The sequence below is a fragment of the Chiloscyllium punctatum genome, chromosome 6 (assembly GCF_047496795.1).
Source record: "Chiloscyllium punctatum isolate Juve2018m chromosome 6, sChiPun1.3, whole genome shotgun sequence".
Lineage (NCBI taxonomy): Eukaryota > Metazoa > Chordata > Chondrichthyes > Orectolobiformes > Hemiscylliidae > Chiloscyllium > Chiloscyllium punctatum.
This window is the reverse complement of record NC_092744.1, coordinates 1,779,721-1,806,399: the sequence shown is the minus strand read 5'-3', so window position 1 is coordinate 1,806,399 and position 26,679 is coordinate 1,779,721.

Genomic DNA, 26,679 nt, shown 5'->3' with positions numbered 1-26,679 from the left:
ACACTAGACGTGAAAGTCCTATGTGTATCTAATCACCCACTTTCATTGCAATAATAATTAGAGTCATAAAGATGTACAGCATGGAAACAGACCCTTCAGTCCAACCCATCCATGCCAACCAGATATCCCAACCCAATCTAGTCTCACCTGTCAGCACCAGACCCATATCCCTTCATTCCCTTCCTATTCATATACCCATCCAAATGCATCTTAAATGTTGCAGTTGTACCAGCCTCCACCACTTCCTCTGGCAGCTCATTCCATACACGTACCACCCTCTGAGTGAAAACATTGCCCCTTAGGTCTCTTTTATATCTTTCCCCTCTCACCCTAAACCTAAGCCCTCTAGTTCTGGACTCCCCCACCCCAGGGAAAAGACTTTGCCTATTTACCCTATCCATGCCCCTCATAATTTTGTAAACCTCTATAAGGTCACCCCTCAGCCTCCGATGCTCCAGGGAAAACAGCCCCAGCCTGTTCAGCCTCTCCCTGTAGCTCAAATCCTCCAACCCTGGCAACATCCTTGTAAATCTTTTCTGAACTCTTTCAAGTTTCACAACATCTTTCTGATAGGAAGGAGACCAGAATTGCACGCAATATTCCAACAGTGGCCTAACCAATGTCCTGTACAGCTGCAACATGACCTCCCAACTCCTGTACTCAATACTCTGACCAATAAAGGAAAGCATACCAAACGCCTTCTTCACTATCCTATCTACCTGCGACTCCACTTTCAAAGAGCTATGAACCTGTACTCCAAGGCCTCTTTGTTCAGCAACACTCCCTAGGACCTTACCATTAAGTGTATAAGTCCTGCTTTGATTTGCTTTCCCAAAATGCAGCACTCGCTTTTATCTGAATTAAACTCCATCTGCCACTTCTCAGCCCATTGGCCCATCTGGTCCAGATCCTGTTGTAATCTGAGGTAACCCTCTTCGCTGTCCACTACACCTCCAATTCTTGTGTCATCTGCAAACTTACTAACTGTACCTCTTATGTTCACACCCAAATCATTTATATAAATGATGAAAAGTAGAGGACCCAGCACCGATCCTTGTGACACTCCACTGGTCACAGGCCTCCACTCTGAAAAACAACCCTCCACCACCACCCTCTGTCTTCTACCTTTGAGCCAGTTCTGTATCCAAATGGTTAGTTCTCCCTGTATTCCATAAGATCTAACCTTGTTAATCAGTCTCCCATGGGGAACCTTGTCGAACGCCTTACTGAAGTCCATATAGAATCACATCTACTGCTCTGCCCTCATCAATCTTCTTTGTTACTTCCTCAAAAAACTCAATCAAGTTTGTGAGACATGATTTGAATACCCTCAGGATTGAGACAAAGTTGTATTTTTCTTTGAATATTTACTGGAGAAATCCCAAATTAATTGAGTGGAATGAGTCCATTCAAGTTGATTTATGAGATGCATGGTCCTTTAAAATGTGACAAGGAAGAACGTCTAAGACACAAAAAACTCCTTAATGTTGGATGATATGTCCATATTTCTAGTGAAGCTCACAGGAGCTTGTGATCTCGTGTAGAGGCCTTGAAAGCTTCACAGAGGAAGGTGGGAGGCTGGACAGATACACAAGCTGCAACCAGGAGAGTCCACCAGGTTTGTGTTTCTGATCCAACAGAGGGCAATGCTGAGAAACAATGGAGGAGGATTCAGGGAGGAGTTGGCGCGGTCACCAGTCACTGCCTGGGGGCCAATCAAAGGAAGGCAAGTGATAATGCAGTGGTCATTATTGGAGTGGCCATTTTGAGGTCGCTTTGTGGTGGGAGCGCTGCTGGAGGCTTCAGTGAGGAGGTAAGGCAATACGAAAAGGAGGAGGAGGAAACTACTGCAGCTGCTGGAGACACAGAAATACAGGCAAAGTAGGAGGAAGTTTAACCATGAAGGCACAAGTAATAGATAAATGAGTGACTGGTGAGTAGTTTTTCTTCTCTCTTATTTTCTCTTCACTGTGCTATTGTTGTTAACTTTTAAGAGATGGCAGGAGATCTCAGACCCATATCATGGTGCTCCTGTGTGATGTGGGAATTCAGGGACCGTTCCAATGTCCCTGACTCCTTCATGTGCAGGAGGTGTGTCCAAGCTGTAGCTCCTGTCTGTTGCATGACAGCTCTGGAGCTGCGGCTGGACTCACTTTGGAGCATCCATGAAACCGAGGGAATCATGGAGAACACATTCAGTAAGTTAGTCACACTGCAGCTAAAAATTACTGAGGACGATAGGGAATGGGTGACCAACCCCAGGGGGAAGAGTAGGAAGGCAGTGCCGGTATCCCCTGCGGCCATCTTCCTCCGTAACAGGTCTAACCATTTTGGGAAATGGCTCACCAGGGGGAGGCGGCAATGGCTAAGTTCATGACACCTGGCATCTCTGCTGCACAGGAGGGCAGGAGAGAGATTGTCAGAGCTACAGTCATAGGGGATTCAATTGTAAGGGGATGAGATAAATGTTTCTGCAGCCACTAATGAGAGTCCAGGATGGTGTGTTACCTCCCTGGTGCAAGGGCCAAGGATGTCTGGGAGTGGCTGCAGTGGGGGAGGGGTAGGGGAATAATCAGCTGGGGTGCACACTGGCACCAACAATCCGCTAATAAACCAGATGGGATTCTACAAACTGAATTGAGGCAGTTGGCTGTAAAACTAAAACGGAGGACCTCAAAGGTAGTAATCTCAGGATTGCTACCAGCACCACATGCTAGTCAGAGCCGGAATACCAGGATCGCCAAGGTGAATATGTGGCTTGAAGGATGGTGCAAGAGGGAGGGATTCAAATTCCTGGAACACTGGGACCGGACCTGGGGAGGTGGGACCAGTACAAACCGGATGGTCTGTACCTGGGCCGAACTGGAACCAATGTCCTGGGGGGGTGTTTGCTTATGCTGTTGAACAGGAGGATAAGAACCAATGCAGGAAGTTGTAGGGCCGTAGAGTGGGGACATAAACAAAAGGACAGTGACGGGAAAAGTGAAAGTGGAAGGCAGAGAAACCCAAGACAAAAATCAAAAAGGACCAATTACATCATAATTCTAAAGGGCAATAAATGTCAAAAAAATGAGTCTGAAGGGTCTGTGCCTCAATGTGAGGAGCACATTGGTAATAAGGTGGATGAATTACCTGCCCAAACAGTTATTAATGGATATGATGTAATTGGGATCACAGAGGCCTGGCTCCAGAGTGACCAAGAGTGGGAACTCAACATCCAGGGCTATTCAATTTTGTGGAAAGACAGACTGAAAGGAAAGGGGTGGAGTTGGGGTGGGGTAGCATTGCTGGTTACGGAGGAGATTAACACAATCGTAAGGGGGGACATTAGACTGGACAATGCGGAACCTGTTTGGGTGGAGCTGCAGAACACCAAGTGGAAAAAGACATTAGTTGGAGTTGAGCACAGACCACCAAACAGTAGCTGTGAGGTTTGGGACTGTATCAAACCTGAAATTAAACATGCATGCAGTAAGCATACAGCGGTTATTGTGGGTGGCTTCAATCTACATATTGATTGGACTAACCAAACTGGTAGTAATGTGATGGAGGAGGATTTCCTGGAATGTATGAAGGATGTTTCCTTGACCAATACATTGAGGAACTGACAAGAGAGCAAGCCATCCCAAATTGGATATTGTGTAATGAGAGAAGATTAATTAGCAACATTGTGGAGCAAGATCCTTTGAGGAGGAGTGACCATAATATGGTAAAGTTCTTCATTAAGATGGAGAGTGACACAATTAAATCTGAAACTAGGGTCTTGGATTTGAAGAAAGCTAACTTTGGTGGTTTGAGGCATGCATTGGGTAAGATAAGCTAGCCAAGGATACTGAAGGGGTTGACTGTGGATAGATAATGGCAAATACTTAAGGAACACATGGATGAACTCCAACAATTGTACATCCCTGTCTGACATAGAGGAAAACAGGGAAGGTGGCTCAACCACGGCGAACAAAGGAAATCAGGAACAGTGATGAATCCAATGAGGAGGCAAAGAAATTGGCAGAAAAAGCAGCAACCTGAGGACTGGGAGAAAATTAAAATTCAGCAGAGGAGGACGAAGGGTTTAATTTGGAAAGGGAAACTAGAATATGAAAGTAATATGCAGACACCATTAAAAAAAATGATTGCAAATACTTTTATCGATATGCAAAGAGAAAAAGACTGGTGAAGACCAATATAGATCTGTTACAGTTAGAATCAGGTGAATTCATATTGGACAATAAAGAGATGACAGACCCAGCTGAACACATACTTTGGATCTACCTTCACTGAGGAGGTCACAAATAATCATCAGGAAATGCTGGGAGACAGGGGGGTCAAGCATGAAGAAGGAACTGAAGGAAATCCTTATTAGTCAGGACATGGTATTGGGGAAACTGATGGGATTAAAATCCAATAAATCCCGAGAGCCTGATACTCTGCATCCCAAAGTGTTTAAGGAAGTTGTCAGAGAAACAGTGGACACATTGATGATCAGTATCCAGCATTCCAGACTCTGGAAGTGTCCCAATGGACTGGAGGTTGGTTAATATAACCCCACTCTTTAAAAAAGGAGGGAGAAAGACATGGATAATTACAGGTTGGTGAGCCTGACATCGGTGGTGGGAAAAATGCTGGAAACAATTATTAAGAGTGTAATCACTGAGCATTTGGAAAACTGTGACAGAACCGGTCCCAGTCAGCATGGATTCACTAAAGGCAAATCATACTTGACAAACCTTCGGTATTATTTGAGGATTTGACCAGGAGAGTGGATAAGGGTGCACCAGTAGATGTTGTGTATCTGGACTATCAAAAGGTTTTTGACAAGGTTCCACACAAGAGATTAATAAGGAAAATTAAAGCTCATGGCATTGGAGGTCACATATTGATGTGGATAGAGAACTGGTTCGCAGACAGGAAACGGAGAGTTGGAATAAACGGGTCCTTTTCAGTGCGGCAGGCAGTGAGGAGTGGGGTACTGCAGAGTTCAGTGCTGGGACCAGAGCTGTTCACAATATACAATAATGACTTGGATGAAGGAACTGATTGCAATGTCTCCCAATTTGTAGATGACACTAAGCTGGGTGACAGTGTGTGCTGTGAGGAGGATGCTGAGAGGCTACAGGGTGACTTGGACAGACTGGCTGAGTCAGCAAATACTTGACAAATGCAATATAATGTGAGTAAATGTGAGGTTATCCACATTGATGACAAAAACAGGAAGGCAGGTTATTGTCTGAATGGTGGCAGTGTAGGAAAAGGATTTTTATTTACAAGGATGTTGCCAGGGTTGGAGGATCTGAGCTACATGGAGAGGCTGAACAGGCTGGGGCTGTTTTCCCTGGAGTGTCGGAGGCTGAGGGGTGACCTTATAGAGGGTTATAAAATTATGAAGGGCATGGATAGGGTAAATAGGCAAAGTCTTTTTCATGGGGTGGGGGAGTCCAGAACTAGAGGGCATAGGTTTAGGATGAGAGGGGAAAGATATAAAAGAGACCTAAGGGCTAACTTTTTCACATAGAGGGTGGTACGTGTATGGAATAAGCTGCTGGAGGATGTGGTGGAGGGTGGTACAATTGCAACATTTAAGAGGCATTTGGATGGGTATATGAATAGGAAGGGTTTGGAGGGATATGGGCCAGGTGCAGGCAGGTGGGACTAGATTGGGTTGGGATATCTGGTCGGCATGGACGGGTTGGACCGAAGGGTCTGTTTCCGTGCTGTACATCTCTATAATCTCTAAAAGGTGAGACCTAGGTGTCATGGTGGAAGGTTGGCATGTAGGTACAGCAGGCAGCGAGGAGAGCTAATGGCATGCTGGCCTTCATAATGAGAGGATTTGAATATCTGAGTAAGAATGTCCTGTTGCCGGTATACAGGGTCTTGGTGAGGTCACACCTCGTGTATTGTGTGCAGCTTTGGTGTCTTGGTCTGAGGAAAGACATTGCTGTTATTGAGGGAGCCCAGTGAAGGTTCACCAGACTGATCCCAGGATGTCGAGATCAGAGTGGTGCTGGAAGAGCACAGCAGTTCAGGCAGCATCCATGGAGCAGGAAAATCGACGTTTCGGGCAAAAGCCCTTCATCAGGAATACAGGCAGAGAGCCTGAAGCGTGGAGAGATAAGCTAGAGGAGGGTGGGGGTGGGGAGAGAGTAGCATAGAGTACAATAGGTGAGTGGGGGAGGGGATGAAGGTGATAGGTCAGAGAGGAGGGTGGAGTGGATAGGTGGAAAGGAAGATTGGCAGGTAGGACAGGTCATGAGGGCGGTGCTGAGCTGGAAGGTTGGAGCTGGGGTGAGGTGGGAGAAGGGGAAATGTGGAAACTGGTGAAATCCACATTGATGCCCTGGGGTTGGAGTGTTCCGAGGTGGAAGATGAGGCGTTCTTCCTCCAGGCGTGTGGTGGTGAGGGAGCGGCGGTGAAGGAGGCCCAGGACCTCCCATGTCTTCGGCAGAGTGGGAGGGGGAGTTGAAATGATGGGCCACAGGGCAGTGGAATTGATTGTTGCGGGTGTCCCGGAGATGTTCCCTAAAGCGCTCTGCTAGGAGGCGCCCAGTCTCCCCAATGTAGAGGAGACCGCATCGGGAGCAACGGATACAATAAATGATATTAGTGGATGTGCAGGTAAAACTTTGATGGATGTGGAAGGCTCCTTTAGGGCCTTGGATGGAGGTGAGGGAGGAGGTGTGGGTGCAGACTTTGTAATTCCTGTGGTGGCAGGGGAAAGTGCCAGGAGGGGAGGGTGGGTTGTAGGGGGGTCATGGACCTGACCAGGTAGTCACGGAGGGAACGGTCTTTGCGGAAGGTGGAAAGGGGTGGGAGGGAAATATATCCCTGGTGGTGGGGTCTGTTTGGAGGTGGCGGAAATGTCGGCGAATGATTTGGTTTATGCGAAGGTTGGTAGGGTGGAAGGTGAGCACCAGGGGCGTTCTGTCCTTGTTACGGTAGGAGGGGTGGGGTCTGAGGGCGGAGGTGCGGGATGTGAAAGAGATATGTTGGAGGGCATCTTTAACCACGTGGGAAGGGAAATTGCGGTCTCTAAAGAAGGAGGCCATCTGGTGTGTTCTGTGGTGGAACTGGTCCTCCTGGGAGCAGATACGGCACAGGCGGAGGAATTGGGAATACGGGATGGCATTTTTGCAAGAGGTAGGATGGGAAGAGGTGTAATCCAGGTAGCTGAGGGAATCGGTGGGTTTGTAAAAAATGTCAGCGTCAAGTCGGTCGTCATTAATGGAGATGGAGAGGTCCAGGAAGGGGAGGGAGGTGTCAGAGATAGTCCAGGTAAATTTAAGGTCAGGGTGGAATGTGTTGGTGAAGTTGATGAATTGCTCAACCTCCTCGCGGGAGCATGAGGTTGCGCCAATGCAGTCATCAATGTAGCGGAGGAAGAGGTGGGGAGTGGTGCCAGTGTAATTACAGAAGATGGACTGTTCTACGTAGCCAACAAAGAGACAGGCATAGCTGGGGCCCATACGTGTGCCCATGGCTACGCCTTTGGTCTGGAGGAAGTGGGAGGATTCAAAGGAGAAATTGTTAAGGGTGAGGACCAGTTCGGCCAAACGAATGAGAGTGTCAGTGGAAGGGTACTGTTGGGGATGTTGGGAGAGGAAGAAATGGAGGGCTTGGAGGCCCTGGTCATGGCGGATGGAGGTATAGAGGGATTGGATATCCATGGTGAAGATGAGGCATTGGGGGTCGGGGAAACGGAAGTCTTGGAGGAGGTGGAGGGCGTGGGTGGTGTCTCGAATGTATGTGGGGAGTTTCTGGACTCGGGGGGATAGGACAGTGTCGAGGTAGGTGAAGATGAGTTCAGTGGGGCAGGAGCATGCTGAGACAATGGGTCGACCAGGGTGGTCAGGCTTGTGGATCTTGGGAAGGAGGTAGAACCGGGCAGTGCGGGGTTCCCGGACTATGAGGTTGGAAGCTATGGGTGGGAGATCTCCTGAGGTGATGAGGTTCTGTATGGTCTGGGAGATGACGGTTTGGCGATGGGTGGGGGGGCGGGGGAGACATGGTCAAGGGGGCGGTAGTAGGAGGTGTCTTCAAGTTGGTGCCTGGTTTCAGCGGTTTGGAGGCCAGTGCACCAGACGACCACTGCGCCCCCTTTATCCGCTGGCTTAATGGTGAGGTTGGGATTGGAGCAGAGGGATTGGAGGGCTGCGCGTTGTGAGGGTGAGAGGTTGGAGTGGGGGAGGGGAGTCGACAGGTTGAGACAGTTAATGTCTTGGCGGCATTTGGAAATGAAGAGGTCGAGGGTGGCTAATAGGCCAGCGCGGGGTGTCCAGGTGGATGCAGTGTGTTGGAGGTGGGCGAAGGGGTCCTCGGAAGGTGGGCGAGAGTCCTGATTGTGAAAGTAAGCTCAGAGGTGAAGGCGGCGGAAGAATTGTTCAACGTCACGGCGTGTATTAAATTCATTGATGCGTGGACGGAGCGGGATGAAGGTGAGTCCTTTGCTGAGGACTGATCGTTCGTCCTCAATGAGGGGGAGGTCTGGAGGGATGGTGAAAACGCAGCAGAGCTGGGATCTGGTGTGGATGTGGAGCTGGGAGTGGGGGTGAACCCAGTAACTGGAGTGGGTGTGATGGTGGGGGGAAAAGGGGGGTGGAGTCATGAGCAGGGGTGATGTTCCCCTCAGGGTCCTGGGGGCCGGGAATGGTGACAGTGGGATCTGTGGGGGGGGGCATGCCAGCAGAATGCAGGTGAGTGGCGTTTGTGGGGATGGAAGTGGTGGCAGGCAAGGAAGTGGGGGGGGGGGGAGCGGAAGTCACTGAGCGTGTGACATCAGCGATGATGTGAGGGGTGGAAGTGATGTCACGTGTGATGCATGAGGAATTGTGAGGGGTGAAAGTGGTTGTGTTGTGGGAGTGGCCATGATGGGGGCGGAAGTGACATCACCATCACCATGCGGATGATAGCTGCACCAGCCACATGGCTAATGGCGTCCGAGCAGTTCCAGAGGCTAAGGGGAATCTTCTGGAATGTTTGAGGAGCACTGGTTATGGAGGTGGGTAGATAAAAGTTTGTTGTACTTACAGTTTTTGATGTTTGAGATGGAGTTGAAATACTGTTTGTTGAGAGTATGAATTCTCCTGAGGATGTAGTATAGAGTGGGTCCTTTGCAATTCTGAGAGAGTGTGGCCCTCAGCTGAGGCAGGGCTGACTGTAGAGAGGTTAGGTGCCGGCGCATTGCTGCAAGCGTGGAGCGGAGGATCTTGAAGGAGAACTGTTGCTGGTGTTTTTGAATCTGTAGTCTGTACTGTTTGTCCTGTTCGGGTCCGAACTCTGCTGGTTTAAAGGTGATCTGGAGTCCGTTTGGGATGAGCTGGTTACAGAGGCAGGCACTGAGGAAGCAAACGTGGCTGTGGTACCGAGTTTGTTTCACAACATGGTTGAAGAGCTTCAGGGCAGAGGAAATGACCTGGGAGTTGCAGTGGGAGAGGGACTCCCTGAGATTCTTGTAGAGAGAGGAGGAAAACTTCTTCAAGGCAGGCATCCTTGCAAGAGGATTCGGCAGCAGGGTTAAAATCAACGAGGTAAAAACAATGACTGCAGATGCTGGAAACCAGATTCTTAATTAGTGGTGCTGGAAAAGCACAGCAGGACAGGCAGCATCTGAGGAGCAGGAAAATCGACATTTTGGGCAAAAGCCTTTTATCAGGAATAGAGGCAGGGTGCCAGTAGAGTAGGGAGATAAATAAGAGGGGGGGTGGGGGTGGGGAGAAAGTAAGGTAAAAACAATAACTGCAGATGCTGGAAACCAAATACTGGATTAGTGGTGCTGGAAGAGCACAGCAGTTCAGGCAGCATCTGGTGGTGAGGGAGCGGCGGTGAAGGAGGCCCAGGACCTCCATGTCCTCGGCAGAGTAAAACCTGTGCCCACACTTCCTCCCTCACCTCTATCCAAGGCCCTAAAGGAGCCTTCCACATCCATCAAAGTTTCACCTGCACATCCACCAATATCATTTATTGTATCCGTTGCTCCCGATGCGGTCTCCTCTACATTGGGGAGACTGGGCGCCTCCTAGCAGAGCGCTTTAGGGAACATCTCCGAGACACCCGCACCAATCAACCAAACCGGCCCGTGGCCCAACATTTCAACTCCCCCTCCCACTCTGCCGAGGACATGGAGGTCCTGGGCCTCCTTCACCGCCGCTCCCTCACCACCAGACGCCTGGAGGAAGAACGCCTCATCTTCCGCCTCGGAACACTTCAACCCCAGGGCATCAATGTGGACTTCAACAGCTTCCTCATTTCCCCTTCCCCCACCTCATCCTAGTTTCAAACTTCCAGCTCAGTTACTGTCTCCTTGACTTGTCCGACCTGCCTATCTCCTTTTCGACCTATCCACTCCACCCTCTCCTCCTTGACCTATCACCTTCATCTCCTCCCCCACTCACCCATTGTACTCTATGCTACTCTCTCCCCACCCCCACCCTCCTCTAGCTTATCTCTCCATGCTTCAGGCTTACTGCCTTTATTCCAGATGAAGGGCTTTTGCCCGAAATGTCGATTTCGCTGCTCGTTGGATGCTGCCTGAACTGCTGTGCTCTTCCAGCACCACTAATCCAGTGGGGAGAAAGTAGCATAGAGTACAATAGAGTCATAGAGTCATAGAGATGTACAGCACGGAAACAGACCGTTTGGTCCAAACCATCTTAGCCGACCAGATATCCCAACCCAATCTAGTCCCAGCTGCCAACACCCAGCCCATATCCCTCCAAACCCTTCCTATTCATATCCCCATCCAAATGCCTCTTAAATGTTGCAATTGTACCAGCCTCCACCACTTCCTCTGGCAGCTCATTCCATACACGTACCACCCTCTGTGTGAAAGCGTTGCCCCTTAGGTCTCTTTTATATCTTCTCTCTCTCACCCTAAACCTAAGCCCTCTAGTTCTGGACTCCCCCACCCCAGGGAAAAGACTTTGCCTATTTACCCTATCCATGCCCCTCATAATTTTGTAAATCTCTATAAGGTCACCCCTCAGCCTCCGATGCTCCAAGGAAAACAGCCCCAGCCTGTTCAGTCTCTCCCTGTAGCTCAAATATTCCAACCCTGGCAACATCCTTGCAAATCTTTTCTGAACCCTTTCAAGTTTCACAACATCTTTCCGATAGGAAGGAGACCAGAATTGCACGCAATATTCCAACAGTGGCCTAATCACTGTCCTGTACTGCCGCAACATGACCTCCCAACTCCTGTACTCAATACTCTGACCAGTAAAGGAAAGCATACCAAACGCCTTCTTCACTATCCTATCTACCTGCGACTCCACTTTCGAGGAGCTATGAACCTCCACTCCAAGGTCTCTTTGTTCAGCAACACTCCCTAGGACCTTACCATTAAGTGTATAAGTCCTGCTAAGATTTGCTTTCCCAAAATGTAGCACCTCACATTTATCTGAATTAAACTCCATCTGCCATTTCTCAGCACATTGGCCCATCTGGTCCAGATCCTGTTGTAAACTGAGGTAATCCTCTTCGCTGTCCACTACACCTCAAATTTTGGTGTCATCTGCAAATTGACTAACTGTACCTCTTATGCTCACATCCAAATCATTTATGTAAATGACAAAAATTAGAGGATCCAGCACCGATCCTTGTGGCACTCCACTGGTCACAGGCCTCCAGTCTGAAACCAACCCTCCACCACCACCCTCTGTCTTCTACCTTTGAGCCAGTTCTGTATCCAAATGGCTAGTTCTCCCTGTATTCCATGAGATCTAACCTTGCTCACCAATCTCCCATTGGGAACCTTGTTGAACACCTTACTGAATGGGGTGGGGATGGAGGTGATAGGTCAGAGAGGAGGGTGGAGTGGATAGGTGGAAGAGATTCCCAGGATGGCAGAACTGAGAGATGGGCCTGTACTCACTGGAATTTAGAGGAATGAGGGGGGGAATCTCATAGAAACATATAAAATCCTGATGGGACTGGACAGGCTGGATGTGGGAAGAATATCCCCAGTGTTGGGGAAGTCCAGAACAAGGGGTCACAGTCTAAGAATAAAGGGAAGCCATTCAGGAGTTAGATGAGGAAGAATTTCTTCACTCAGACAGTTGTGAACCTTGGAATTCTCTCCCACAGGAAGCTGTTGGGGCCGGTTCATTAGATAGATTCAAGAGGGAGCTAGATATGGCCCTTATTGCTAAAGGGATCGGGAATGTGGAGAGACAGTGGAAGTGGGATACTGAGATGGTATGATCAGCCATGATCAGATTGAATTGTGGAACAGGCTCGAAGGGCCGAATGGACTACTCCTGCACCTATTGCCTATGTTTCTGTGTTCTTCCATTAACAAGGCAAATCTTGGAAAATGAGGCTCAATGGTTACGTTGGAGTTCAGAGGGTTAATATGTGATGTATGTGATAGTCATTTCAGATCATTTAAACATGTTAAAGCACATGGAGGATAAGAAGAAGCAAGTGCGTCGAGTGGGGAGAGTAGCAGAGGATGACAGAGAAAGTGAGGGTGTGATAGAAGGAGAGGCTGAATTTTCACCAAGTGAATCTTCTGTGATTCGATTTGCCAATACTGATTTACTGAAACAGTTAGACACCGTATTCTCACAAGTAGAGGAAAAGGACAACAGGAAATCTAGTAAAGGTTGCTCAGAAGATTCAAGAGCATTTGTTGAGTTACACCAAAGTGTACAATGTTAGCTAGGTATGATGTGACTGTAGAGGAGTCAGTACCAGTGGGACAGCCTCCTTATCATTATAGCTTGGGAAAAAGAAACAAGTTCAGGTGAAAACAGGGAATCAATACATTTAGAAAACCACTTTATTAGATCTAGCCAAAGCAATTTGAATAGTTAGGTGTCTGTTTTTGACTGACACAGTCTTGATGTGTCATTGGGCCTTTTTCTGTGCTGTCGACCTCTCTGATTCTATGATGTGGTTGGAGTTCACAAGTAGTACTCCTTCATAAACTTGATTCAACGAAATTCTCTAATGATGACATAAAAGTAGTGGAATAGATTGGCACCCAATTCCTTGATTAGATTATATTGATTGAGTTGGCAATGCTGTATCACTTACTAAGACTGATTGAATGAAGCATACTGCAAAGTACTATTGAAATTAAGAATTAAAGGGATATCAGCCTTTGTCAAACCAACTGGGCTCGATCAAGTCACGTTATTCAGGGTATAGAAACAACCCAACTATCTTACAATCAAGTCATAGCTAGTGTGTCTAATTGTATTGATGATGTATTCATTCTATAGCAATACCTGGGAAGGACACTTAGAACAATTATTTCAGCAGTTAAAGACAGCTGACTGATTAATAATTCTGCTGCCAAATTTCTGCTCCTCGGATGCTGCCTGACTGGCTGTGCTTTTCCAGTGCCGCATTCTTCAACTTAGTAATAAATCAGCTCACAGAAGTGAGGGTTGTCCAGACCAAGGGCAAGTGTTGGAGAAAGTGAGGCCTGCAGATGCTGGAGACCAGAGTTAAAAAATGTGGTGCTGGAAAAACACGGCAGGCCAGGCAGCATCCGAGGAGCAGGAGAATCGAAGTTTTGGGCATAAGCCCTTCTTCAGGAATCCTGATGAAGGGCTTATGCCCGAAACATTGATTTTCCTGCTCCTCGGATACTGCCTGGCCTGCCGTGTTTTTCCAGCAAGGGCAAGTGTTGCCAAGAATTGTGAAAGTAAAAGTTTTGAAGGCCTTCCTGTTCCTAAAACTAAACAGGAAATTGTGAGCTTCCTGGGGATATGTGGCCTTTTTCAGAAATTCATACCTAACTTCAGCACATTAGTTATGTCTCTCATGGATTTATTATGAAATCAAGCAAAGATTACTGGTCAAAAGAGCTTTTGAGAAGCTGAAGGTAGTTCTATTGAATGAACTGATATTGGCCGCCCCTGACTTCACTAAATCTTTCAAAATGGATTAGATTACAGTGTGGAAACAGGCCCTTCGGCCCAACAAGTCCACACCGCCCCGCCAAAGCGCAACCCACCCATACCCCTACATTTACCCCTTACCTAACACTATGGGCAATTTAGCATGGCCAATTCACCTGAATTACACATCTTTGGACTGTGGGAGGAAACTGGAGCACCCGGAGGAAACCCACGCAGACGCAGGGAGAATGTGCAAACTCCACACAGACAGTTGCCTGAGGCAGGAATTGAACCTGGGTCTCAGGTGCTGTGAGGCAGTAGTGCTAACCACTGTGCCACTGTACCACCCACTAATGTATGCTCGTGGCTTGAAGGTAGGTGCAAGATTATTGGAATCTGATGAATCAGGAAGAGAAGCTTTGTCAGAGAGACTCTGGAATTGGCTGTTAGAACTTTGTGAAAATTTACACCCATTGTGCTCATTCAGAAACAATACCATACACAGACCATAAATCCTTGGACGGTATAGAGAAATGTAAAATGCAAAATGCTAGACTATTTCAATGAAGTTAGTTAATTTCACTTCAAAATAAAAGAGTTGATCATATTTCTGGAAAAGACAATATAATTGCAGACACATTATCAAAAATGTAATGATGCCAGAAAGTTTAAAAAGAAAAGATGGCAAAAATTGTTGAAATTGTGCATAAAGAGTGATTGAGGATAATTGAATGCAATTTACTTGAATTTTGTTGTCACGTTTACATTATAATGATTGTATTTAGTAATGACCTTTTACTTTCACAAGGAATAGGCATTTTTCAGAATGTAAATCGGAAAACTAGGCGTTTTAGAGAATGCAGAGACTTTACCATGTGATACTTTCAAGCTCAATGGCCAAAGGTAGAACAGTTGTGTATTTACAGCTTACAAAAGGTAATGTGACCTTCAGAAAAGCAGAACTATTTTGAGGGAGATAGATGGATTTATTACTTTTGCTAGTCAAACCAGTAAAAGGAGCATTGGGCTGCAGGTTGCCTAGCAATAACTTTTGGGACAGTTAGTTGATTTTCTACAAACTGAGAAGTGGGGTGGGTCATATCAGATTTGTAATGTTTGCTTCTCCACAGGTGCTGTCAGAGTTGAGTTTCTCCAGCATTTTTGTGTTTGTTACAGATCTCTCTTCCCTGCAAAAGAAACATGTTCCTTTCTATTATGGAGAGGTCTTCATGAATGCAGGATTGTCCCTGTGCCTCTCTTGTCTTCCTCTCTCAGTAAAACTCATTGCTGAAAGATTCTGAAACTGAACTACTAACGCAATAAAAGAACAACATCTAACTGATTAATTGGCTGCCCAAATTTCCACTGCTGTGTGGCTGACAGCAACATTACCTTATTAATGGAAGCCAAAAAGACTGTGATTAGAGTCACCCCACTTTGAGATTTGAGCTTCTGATACACCAGACTGATTCCTAGGATTGAAGGACTAACATAAGGAGAGAGACTGGATCAGTTAGGACCATATTCACTAAAGTTTAAAAAGATGAGGGATTTTAGATCTCATACAAACCAATACAATTCAGTTCTGTTCGCCATTTATAGGAAGGATATTATTACAGTGGAGAAAGACATAGGACCAACAGGATGATGGTGTTGGAAGATTTTAGTTTTTCCAACATTGACTGGGATTCACTCAGTGTTAGAGCAGAATTTATAAGGGGCATCCAGGAGGGGCTTCTAGAGCAGTCTGTAAATAGTCCAACTTGGGAAGGGGGCCACACTGGGCCTGGCACTGGGGAATGAGCCCGGCCAAGTGGTGAAGTTTCAGTAGGGGATTACTTTGGGAATAGTGAACACAATTCCGTAAGTTTTAGAACACTCGTGGACAAAGACGAGAGTGGTCCTAAAGGAAGAGGGATAAACTGGGGGAAGGCCAACTCTACCAAAATTGGGCAGGAGCTGGGAATGTGGTTTGGGAGCAGCTGTTTGAAGTTAAATATGGAAGGCTTTTAAAGAGATTAGAGTTCAGGACAGACATGTCCCTGTCAAAATGAGGGCTAGAAATGGCAAGGTTAGGGAAAACAGGTGAAATTGTGAGATTAACTAAGAGGAAAAGGGAAGCATGCATAAAGTCCAGGCAACTGAAAACAGACAAAGCTTTGGAAAAATGTCAGGAATGTTGGAACAATCTGAACCAAGGAATGAAAATAAGGGTTAAAAGCAGTCATGAGATATCTTTAGCAAACAGGATTAAGGAAAGTCCCAAAGCATTTTATTCAAACAAAAGTAAGAAAAGAACAAAGAAAATTTACCCCAGGAACAGGCCCTTCAGCCCTCCAAATCCACTGTCTAAACCTGTCGCCCAATTCCTAACCATCTGTATCCCTCTGCTCCCCACCTACTCCTGCATCTGTCCAGACGCATCTTAAATGAATCTCCCGTGCCTGCCTCTACCACCTCTGCTGGCAACGTGTTCCAGACACCCACAACCCCTGTATAAAGTACTTTCCATGTGTATCCCTCTTAAACCTTTCACCTCTCACTTTGAAAGCTTGACCTCTCGTTATTGAATCCCTCAACCTGGGAAAAAGCTTGTCTCTATCCACCCTGTCTATACCCTTCATGATTTTGTAAACCTCAATCAGGTCCCCCCTCAATCTCCTTTTTTTTAATGAAAATAATCCTAACCTCCTCAACCTCTCTTCATAGCTAGCACCTTCCATAACAGACAACATCCTCATAAACCTTCTCTGCACCCTCTCCAAAGCGTCCACATCCTTTTGGTAACGTGGTGACCAGAACTGTACAGAGTATTCTAAATGCGGCCGAACCAATGTCTTGTACAATTTTAACATGACCTGCCAGCTCTTATACTCAATACCCCGTCCGATGAAGGCAAGCATACTATATACCTTCTTGACCACTCTATCCACCTGTGCAGCAACCTTCAGGGTACAATGGACCTGAACTCCCAGATCTCTCTCTCATCAACTTTTCCCAAGGCTCTCCTGTTTACTGTATAATTTGCTCTAGAATTAGACTTTCCCTAAATGCATCACCTCACATTTATCTGGATTGAAATCCATCTGCCACTTCTCCACCCAACTCTCCAGTCTATCTATATTTTCCTGTATTCTCTGACAGTCCCATATGCTTTCTGCTACTCCACCAATCTTTGTGTCATCTGCAAACTTGCTGATCAGACCAACAGTGCCCTCTTCCAGATCATTTATGTATATCACAAACAACAGTGGCCCCAACACTGACCACTGTGGAACACAACTGGTCACCTTTCTCCATTTCGAGAAACTCCCTTCAACTACTACTCTCTGTCTCCTGTTGCTCAGACAGTTCTTTATCCACCTAGCTAGAACACCCTGCACACCATGTGACTTCACTTTCTCCATTAGTCTACCATGGGGAACCTTATCAAATGCCTTACTAAAGTCCATGTATATGACATCAACAGCCCTTCCTTCATCTATCAACTTGGTCACTTCCTCGAAGAACTCTATTAAGTTGGTAAGGCACGATCTTCCCTGCATAAAACCATGTTGCCTATCACTGATAAGCCATTCTATTCTAAATATAAATAGATCCTATCCCTCAGTACCTTCTCCAGCAACTTTCCCACCACTGACATCAACCTCACTGGTCTATAGTTACCTGGAATATCCCTACTACCCTTCTTGTACAGGGGGACAACATGAGTAACCCTCCAGTCCTCCGGCACCTCACCGTATTTAAGGATGCTACAAAGATATCTGTCAGGGCCCCAGCTATTTCCTCTCTTGCCTCGCTCAGCAACCTGGGATAGATCTCATCCGTGCCTGGGGATTTGTCCACCTTAATATCCTTTAGCCTAACCAACACATCCTCCCTCCTTATGTCAATGTGATCCAGAGTAAACAAAGCTCTATCTCTAATCTCAAGATTCATCATGTCCCTCTCCTCAGTGAACACTGATGCAAAGTAATCATTGAGAATCTCACCCATTCTCTCAGGTTCGACACACAGCCTTCCTTCATTAGCCTTTATTGGACCAACTCTTTCTCTAATTACCCTTTTGCTTCTTAAATATGGATAAAAGACCTTGGGATTCTCCTTAATTCTGCTCGCTTACGTTATTTCATGATCCCTTTTAGCCCAATTGTTTAATATTGATCCTACTCTTCCAATATTCTTCCAGGGCCCATTCTGTTCTTAGCTGCCTAGACCTTATGTACGCTTTCCGTTTCCTCTTGGCTAGTTGCACGATTTCTCCTGTCATCCACAGTTCACGAATCTTGCCTTTCCTTTCCCTTGTTTTCAACGGGACATACCTATCCTACACTATCTTTGAAAGCCTCCCACATATGAAATGTGGCCTTCCCTTCAAATAGCTGTGTCCAATCCACATTTCCCAGTTCCTGCCTAATTTTGATATAATTGGCCTTGGCCCAGTTTAGTACTCTTCCCTTAGGACCACTCTCACCTTTACCTACAAGTATTCTAAAACTTACAGAATTGTGGTCACTGTTCCCAAAGAAATCCCCCACCGCAACTTCTACCACCTGTCCTGGTTCGTTCCCCAGTACCAGGTCCAATATGGCCCCTTCCCTCAAAGGACTATTGACATACTGCTCTAGACAACTTTCCTCTGACACTAAATGTATCCCAGTCAATGTTGAGAAAATTAAAATCTCCCATCAGCACCACCCTGTTGCCTCTACATCTTTCCATAATCTGTTTACCTATTTGTTCTTCTACCTCATGCTCACTGTTGGGAGGCCTGTAATACAGCCCCAACAATGTAACTGCACCCTTCTTATTTCTCAGCTCCACCCATAATGCCTCATTACCCAAGACCTCCATAGTGTCCTCCTTTAGCACAGCTGTGATATCATCCCTGACCAGCAATGCATCTCCTCCCTCCCCTTTTACTTCCCTCCCTATCCTGTCTGAAGCATCTATATCCTGGAACATTTAGTTGCCAATCATCATGCCCTTCCTTCAACCAAGTCTCTGTGATTGCAATAACATCATACTCCCAGGCACCAATCCAAGCCCTAAGTTCATCTGCCTTACACACTATACTCCTTACATTAAATCAGATGCATTTCAGGCCACCAGTTTTTTTGCGCTCACTTACTCTCTGCCTACTCTTCCTTTATTAACACTTATCTTCATGATTCTTACAGTCTCCAGTCTCCACCTCGCTGCCTACTCGTTTTCTCTTCTGGTTCCCAGTCCCCTGCCACATTAGTTTAAAACCTCCCCAACAGCAGTAGCAAAAACTCCCCCAAGGACATTTGTTCCAGTCTGGTTCAGATGTAGCCTGTCCATTTTGTAATAGTCCCACCTCCCCCAGAACCGGTCCCAATGTCCAACAAATCTAAACCCCTCCCTCCGACACCATCTCTCAAGCCACGTGTCCATCCTGCCTATTTTTTCATTTCTATCCTGGCTAGCACGTGGCACTGGTAGTAATCCCAAGATCACTACCTTTGAGGTCCTTCTCTTTAACTTCTCTCCTAGCTCCCTGAATTCTTCTTTCAGGACCTCATCTCATTTTTTACTTATATCACTGGTGCCTATATGCACCAAGACAACTGGCTGTTTACCCTCCCCTTTTAGAATGCTCTGCAGCCGATCGGTGACATCCCTGACCCGAGCACCTGGGAGACAACATACCATCCGGGAGACCCATTTTCGGCCACAGAACCGCCTATCTACTCCCCTCACAGTAGAATCTCCTATGACTATGGCCCTACGAGTCTTTTACCCGCCCTTCTGAACAGCAGTGCCCACCACGGTGCCATGATCCTGGCAACTGCTGCCCTCCCCTGGTGAGTCTCTCCCCAAACAGTATCCAAAACGGTATACCGGTTTTGGAGGGAGATGACCACAGGGGACACCTGCACTGCCTTCCTACTCTTTTTTTCTGCCTTTTGGTCACCCATTCACTGTCTCCCTCATCAACTCTAACCTGCGGTGTGACCAGTTCACTAAACGTGCTATCCCCAACCTCCTCAGCATCGCGGATGCTCCACAGTGAGTCCATCTGCAGCTCCAGAGCCGTCATGTGGTTAAACAAGAGCTGCAGCTGGACACACTTCTTACAAGTGTAAGAGTCAGGAATGTCAGCCACTTTCCTGAGCTCCCACATCAGGCAAGAATCACATGCCATGGGTCTGAGGTCCCCTGCCATTGTAAGCCTTAGCTTTATATGAACTAACTAAACCCAAACAATGCACTTAAATACATGAAAGAAACACAAACCTGACCTTAGAGTCCTTTTCATCTGGCTGAAGGAGGGGAGGTGGGAGGGAGATACTACATGTGTCGTATCTCGGGTTTAGCCACTACCCATATCTATACCTTACCTCCCCGGTCCCACCGTCACCTCCACCCAGTCTCCCGCTGCTCCCAGACAGGAAAAAAATTTCTTCTTATTCATATATAAGGTGCAGGAGGATGACCAGAGAAATGTTTGGCCCACTCAAGGCCAAAGGAAGAAAGTTATGCGTGGAGTCAGAGGAAATGGGCGAGATTCTTAACGAGTACTTTGTATCAGTATTCACCAAAGATAGGGTCATGAGGTTAGGAATAGATGTTTGATTACTCTCGGTCAGGTTGGCATAAGGAGGGTGGAGATGTTGGGTATTTTAAAAGGCATTAAGGTGGACATGTCCCCAGGTCCAGATGGGATCTATCCCAAGTTACTGAGGGAAGTGAGAGAGGAAATAGCTGGGGCTTTAACAGATATATTTGCAGCAGCATTGAACACTGGTGAGGTCCCGAAGGGTTTATAGATTTATCGACAAGTGAGCCTGATGTCAGTGGTGGGGAAGCTGCTGGAGAAGATACTGAGGGACAGGATCTATACCTATTTGGAAGAAAATGGGCTTATCAGTAATAGGCAGCATGGTTTTGTATGGGGAAAGTAATGTCTTACCAACTTAATAGAATTCTTTGACGAAGTGACAAAGTTGATTAATGAGGGAATGTCTGTCGATGTCATATACATGGACTGCAATAAGGTGTTTGATAAGGTTCCCCATGGTGAGCTGATGGAGAAGGTAAAGTCACGTGGAGTCGAGGGTCTTCTAGTTAGATGGATAGAGGACTGGCTGGGCAGCAGGAGACAGAGTAATAGTGGAAGGGAGTTCCTCAAAATGGAGAGCTGTGACCAGTGGTGTTCCACAGGGATCTGTGCTGGGACCACTGTTGTTTGTGATATATATAAATGATCTGGAGGAAGGTATAGGTGGTCTGATTAGCAAGTTTGCAGATGACACTAAGATTGGTGGAGGAGCAGAGAGTGAAGGGGACTGTGAGAGAATACAACAGAATATAGATAGATTGGAGAGATGGGCAGAGAAATGGCAGATGGAGTTCAATCTGGGCAAGATGCATTTTGGAAGATCCAATTCAGGAGTGAACTATACAGTAAATGGAAACATCCTGAGGAATGAGGCTGGGAGCCTCGGGGGAGGAGAGATAAATGGGAGGGGGAGTGGGACTGGAGGAAGGTAGCTGAGAGTGCAATAGGTGGATGGAAGTGGGGGTAAAGGTGATAGGTCAGAGGGGAGGGTGGAGCTGATAGGTGGGAAAGGTGATGGACAGGTCAAGAGGACTGTGCTAAGTTGGAGGCTTGGGACTGGGGTAAGGTGGGGGGTGGGGGGGGGGGGGAAGGGAAATGAGGAAACTGGTGAAATTGACAATGATGCTGATAGCTGGGGGGTCCCAAGGCAGAAGATGAGGCGTTCTTCCTCCAGGCGTTGGGTGGTGAGAGTTTGGCGCTGGAGGAGGCCCAGGACCTGCATGTTCTTGGTGGAGTGGGAGGGAGAGTTAAAGTGTTCAGCCACGGGATGGTCCTTCTCCCCTACCTCCATCTACCTATTGCATTCCCAGCTACCTTCCCCTCTGCACCACCCCCCCCTTCCATTTATCTCTCAGCCCCCTTGGCCCACAGCCTCATTCCTGATGAAGGGCTTATGCTTGAAACGTCGATTCTCCTGCTCCTCAGATGCTGCCTGACCTGCGGTGCTTTTCCAGCACCACTCTCTCAACAGATATAGTTCCCGCAACTAAAGGGGTCAGAGGGTATGGGGAGACAGTGGGCCAAGATACTGAGTCAGATGATCAGCCATGATCATAATAGCAGGCTGGAGGGGCCGAACGGCCTACTCCAGATCCTATTTTCTATAATCCACAACAATTTCCCAGCCACAGTGACTCTGCTGAGCTGTACGATCTTGTCTAACCAGTTGTTACAAACTAATCATGTTGATAAGGAATATGTTCCTGTGTTACTTGATGAAACCTGGTGGGGATCTCTATTGTTCCCCAACATTACAGTAAAACATTTTAGCTGTTTTGACCATAAGACCATAGGAGTGGAAATAAGGCCATTCAGCCCATCAAGTCCATTCTGCCATTTAATCATGGCTTATGGGTATTTTAACTTCACTTAACAATGCATTCTCCCCATAGCCCTTAATTCCTCGCGAGATCAAGAATTTTGGTGAACTCATCTGGACATTGACACTTTATGAGGTCTTATGGAGCAATGGGACTTGATTACTCGTGCTTTCCTCCCATCACCGTCTAACCACCAGAAAACACGAGCAGGAAAGTAGGAGTTCAGCTGGAGTAGTGTGTACAGCTCAGGGCACAGTGTGAGAGGAAGGAGGTCAGCACAATGGAGAGACTGTTTACCAGAAAAACTCCAGGAATGAATAACTCCAGTTATAAGGTACAATTGGACAAATTGGAACGGTTTTTGTTGCAGAGGAGAAGGATAACAGGGAGTTTGATTGTAGTTTTAAACATTATGAGGGGTATGGGTAGAGCAAATAGAGAAAGATTGTTCCCGCTTGTAAAAGGATTGCAAATGAGAGGGCACAGTTTTAAAGCTAACTGTTTTCCCATAGTGAACCGTTAAGGTCTGCAACGAACCATCTGGAAATAGGGAGAAGGTGGGTCCAACTGAGGTAAACAAGATAGCAATGGATGATTATTTCCATAAAACCAATATGCAGGCTTCTGGGAAAAGGTAGGTGATTGATGCTAAGGGAAAATGCGCAGAGGACTAGAGCAGACACAACGGGCTGAATGGCCTTCTTCTATGAGTCCGCAACTAAATCAGACAATCCAAAACATGATCTAATAAACTGAAATGAAGATCAGGTAGTCTTTGTAAACCAATTTTTAGTCTCTCTTTATAGATAGTTAAAGAGAAGAAAAATGTTAGTTGTTATTTTGCCAACTTGCATATTCACAGAGGATTGTTTGGTTTTGGAATTGGTGCTTGGTTAGTGTAATTGGGCAGTATTATAAAACAATCTTTTGTAAAAAAAAAGAAAACTGTTCAATGTTTCTGTACATATAAGCATGCTCAATGTGTCATGGTGTCATTAAACATGTGATCAGTCCTTGTCTAACTCCCTTCGCAAGTTCCTCCTAGTGTACCATGCAGGATTACTTTGAGCTGAAAATGTGTTGCTGGAAAAGCGCAGCAGGTCAGACAGCATCCAAGGAGCAGGAGAATCGACGTTTCGGGCATGAGCCCTTCTTCAGGATTACTTTGAGACCAACAAACCATGCTGAAGGTTTTCACTGTAATGAGCGCAGAAATGTATTGGAGTACAGCACGCGCCATTAAACACTTTCATGATGAGAATTCCACTTCATACCTTGTGTATTTTTTTCTCACCTTTAAGTGCAATTTTCTTCCTGCTACTAACATTATCATCAATCGAAAGTACCTTTTGTGAAGACATGGAAATGCATAATTGAGCAAGAGTGGTTTTATTAGCAGAAGTGGAATTTGCACTTCTCGAACCTGTTTGATTTTCATCATCTAGTGCAATTTTTAAACAAATGTTGACTGCTTGAGTTAACTGCAGATTGTATCCCTGAATAGCAAAACCAAATTGAGAATTGTTCCAGTTTAAAGGCTGCTCCTGGGCATTTTTCAACGTTGTGGAAGTCCAAGTGGGTGGATTCCACGACATGCAGAAGCCTGGGGCTATTAGGCAACTACATCAGCTGCCGTCAATCACAACTGTCACTCTACAATTCTCACGCTTTCGTGTAAAACATTTGACAGGCTACATTGCAGAATACAAAGGGCAATGTGTTTACATTCCAACACAGGATGGAGCTCAGAGCTGAGAATCATGTCCCCAACTGATTACTTTATAAAAAATAGGACAGAAAACTGAAACAAATTAGGATTTGGTAAGGTCCTCTGCATGTAAACAATGGATTCCCATATTTCCCCTTTGTGAAGAGAAAACATGCCTTATCAAAACAAAGAACTTACACCCACCAAGTGGTCGCTGGGAATTCTGTTTTTAGCAACAGGCTGCTGCCTGCTGGTACAGCTGGGAAATTACATGTCGCTTTGTCACAAACCCAATCTGACAGGCAGCTTTGTCTCCAAAGGTTGGACTATGTGGGAGACCAAGAAACCAGAAAAACAACTGGAGGCCATTTAGTCCCTCAAAACTGTCCCATCATTGCCTTATTCCATCATTGGTTCTGTAACTATTAGTATTCTTGTCAAACAAAAACCTTTCAACTGGAATTTTCAAAGTTTGTGTAATTTCTCTGCAAGACAACATTACATTATCCAATGATGAAATAACCCTAGTGAGTAGAATTAGAATTATAATTGCTGATTTATTTCCATTGCCTGGCACAACACGATGTACCAGTCTTGAACACTGACTGATAGTGTTAAGTGTCTCGGATACAAGGTCATCACTACTTGCTACTGGATTCCTGTGTCTGTCTCCCAGTCAGGATTATTGTTAGTTTCCATTCCTCAGTTGCAATCAATTTGTGCTCTCCTAATTGTTCCAACTGTTACACCATTCTCGGTCATTTCTCACCCAACCTTCTCCATCAATCCACTTTTACCAGATTGCAGTTTTCATATTGGTAGATTTCAGGATATGTGCTTTCAGCTTGGCTTGAAATTACGAACTGATAACTTTACATCAATCTTCACCCATGTTTTACCTCTAGGCTTGACTAATTCAACAGATACCTTCCACAATATACTGTTTGTAAACTGAGGGTCATCCAAAAATGACTTGTCTGCGTCATGACTTTGAACAAAGTCCCATTCAGACATCACCTCCCCGAATGAGCAACGCATTGTTTTTAAAATTCTCATTTTCCAATTCGTTGCCTGGCCTCCCCTTTCTAACTCTGTGACCACCTCCAGCCCCATAATGCTCTGTGATGTTTGCACTCATCTTATTCTGGCCCCTCAAACATCACTGATGTTAAATCCTCCACTTCTGGTGCCACTCCTTCCCCGGATTTTCCAACACCGTTTTGACCTCAGTGGTATTTCTTAAAGCTGATGACCTTGGCTGGGGGAGATAGTAATGTAATGGGAATGTCATTGGATTAGTCTCCAGGGAACCAAGCTAACGATCTGGCAACATGGGCTCCAACTCCATCACAGCAACAGGTGGGATTTCAATTCAGTCAAGAAATCTGGAATTTAAAGCTAGTTTCAGTTAGTATGACTATTACTAATTGTCATGAAACCCCCTTGGATTCACTCGGGAAATCTGCTGTCCATCATGACCACGGATAACCCCAGACCACCTCGAGGCATTCTGAACATTTAATTCCAACAGAATACAAAATAAAATAAAATAATGTAAGTGTTCTGAAGAAGTCATGTTGGACTTGAAACGGGCAAAGTCTTATTGGGATCTGAGCAATGTGGACCAGGATGAGAATTCTGCTGGGACCCTTCTCAATGTTGGGAACATCTTGCTCCAACTTTTCTGGTTTTGACAAGTTTCTCACTGGGTAACAGCAAGCTGTGAATTAAGGGGGGTTATTGCTTGGTCAGCATGGTGGCTCTGTGGTTAGCACTGCTGCCTTATAGCACTAGGGACCCAGGTTCAATTCCCACCTCGTGCAACTGTCTGTGTGCAATTTGCACCTTCTCCCTGTGTCTGTGTGGGTTTCCTCTGGGTGCTCCAATTTCCTCCCACAGTCCAAAGGTGTGCAGGTTAGGTGAATTGGCCATGGGAAGTTGCCTGTAGTGTTAGGTGCATTAGTCAGGGGTGAATATAGGGGGGGTGGGTTGCTCGTTGGTGTGGACTTGTTGGGCCAAAGGGCCTGTTTCCACACTGTAGGAAATTGAATCTTTAAAAAAATGCCTTGCTTGTGGTCCAACCCACCTCATTAATATCCAACTTCCTATTTTACTAAATACACCAAACAAATTTGACGTGGAAAATCTTTGAGATGGATGTGCCTGGTGACTTCAGCTCACTGCTTCCAGCGAGGGCACTGTGTGCTCAAAGACACAGCCACAGCTCAGGGACTGCCCCAGGCTGGATATCCATCCAAAAATCATCACTCCCTGTCATAACCCTACTCACTCTGATCATTCACTCACTCAGATTTTCATTCAGACACTTGCGCTCTCACTCTTAGACACACAGACAATTCCCTCACTCCCTCAATCTCACACACACACTCACACACTCTCCCTCCCTGTCTCTCCCTCCCTCTCTCTCTCTCTCTCTCCCTGATCATTCACTTACTCCCTCCCTCACTCCTTTCCTCACTCCTTTCCTCACTCCTTTCCTCACTCCTTTCCTCACTCCTTCCCTCATCCTTCCCTCTCTCCCTCCCTCACTCCTTTCCTCACTCCTTCCCTCACTCCCTCCCTCACTCTCTCCCTCTCTCCCTCCCTCACTCCCTCCCTCACTCCCTCCCTCACTCCTTTTCTCACTCCTTTCCTCACTCCTTCCTTCACTCCTTCCCTCACTCCTTCCCTCTCTCCCTCCCTCCCTCTCTCCCTCCCTCTCTC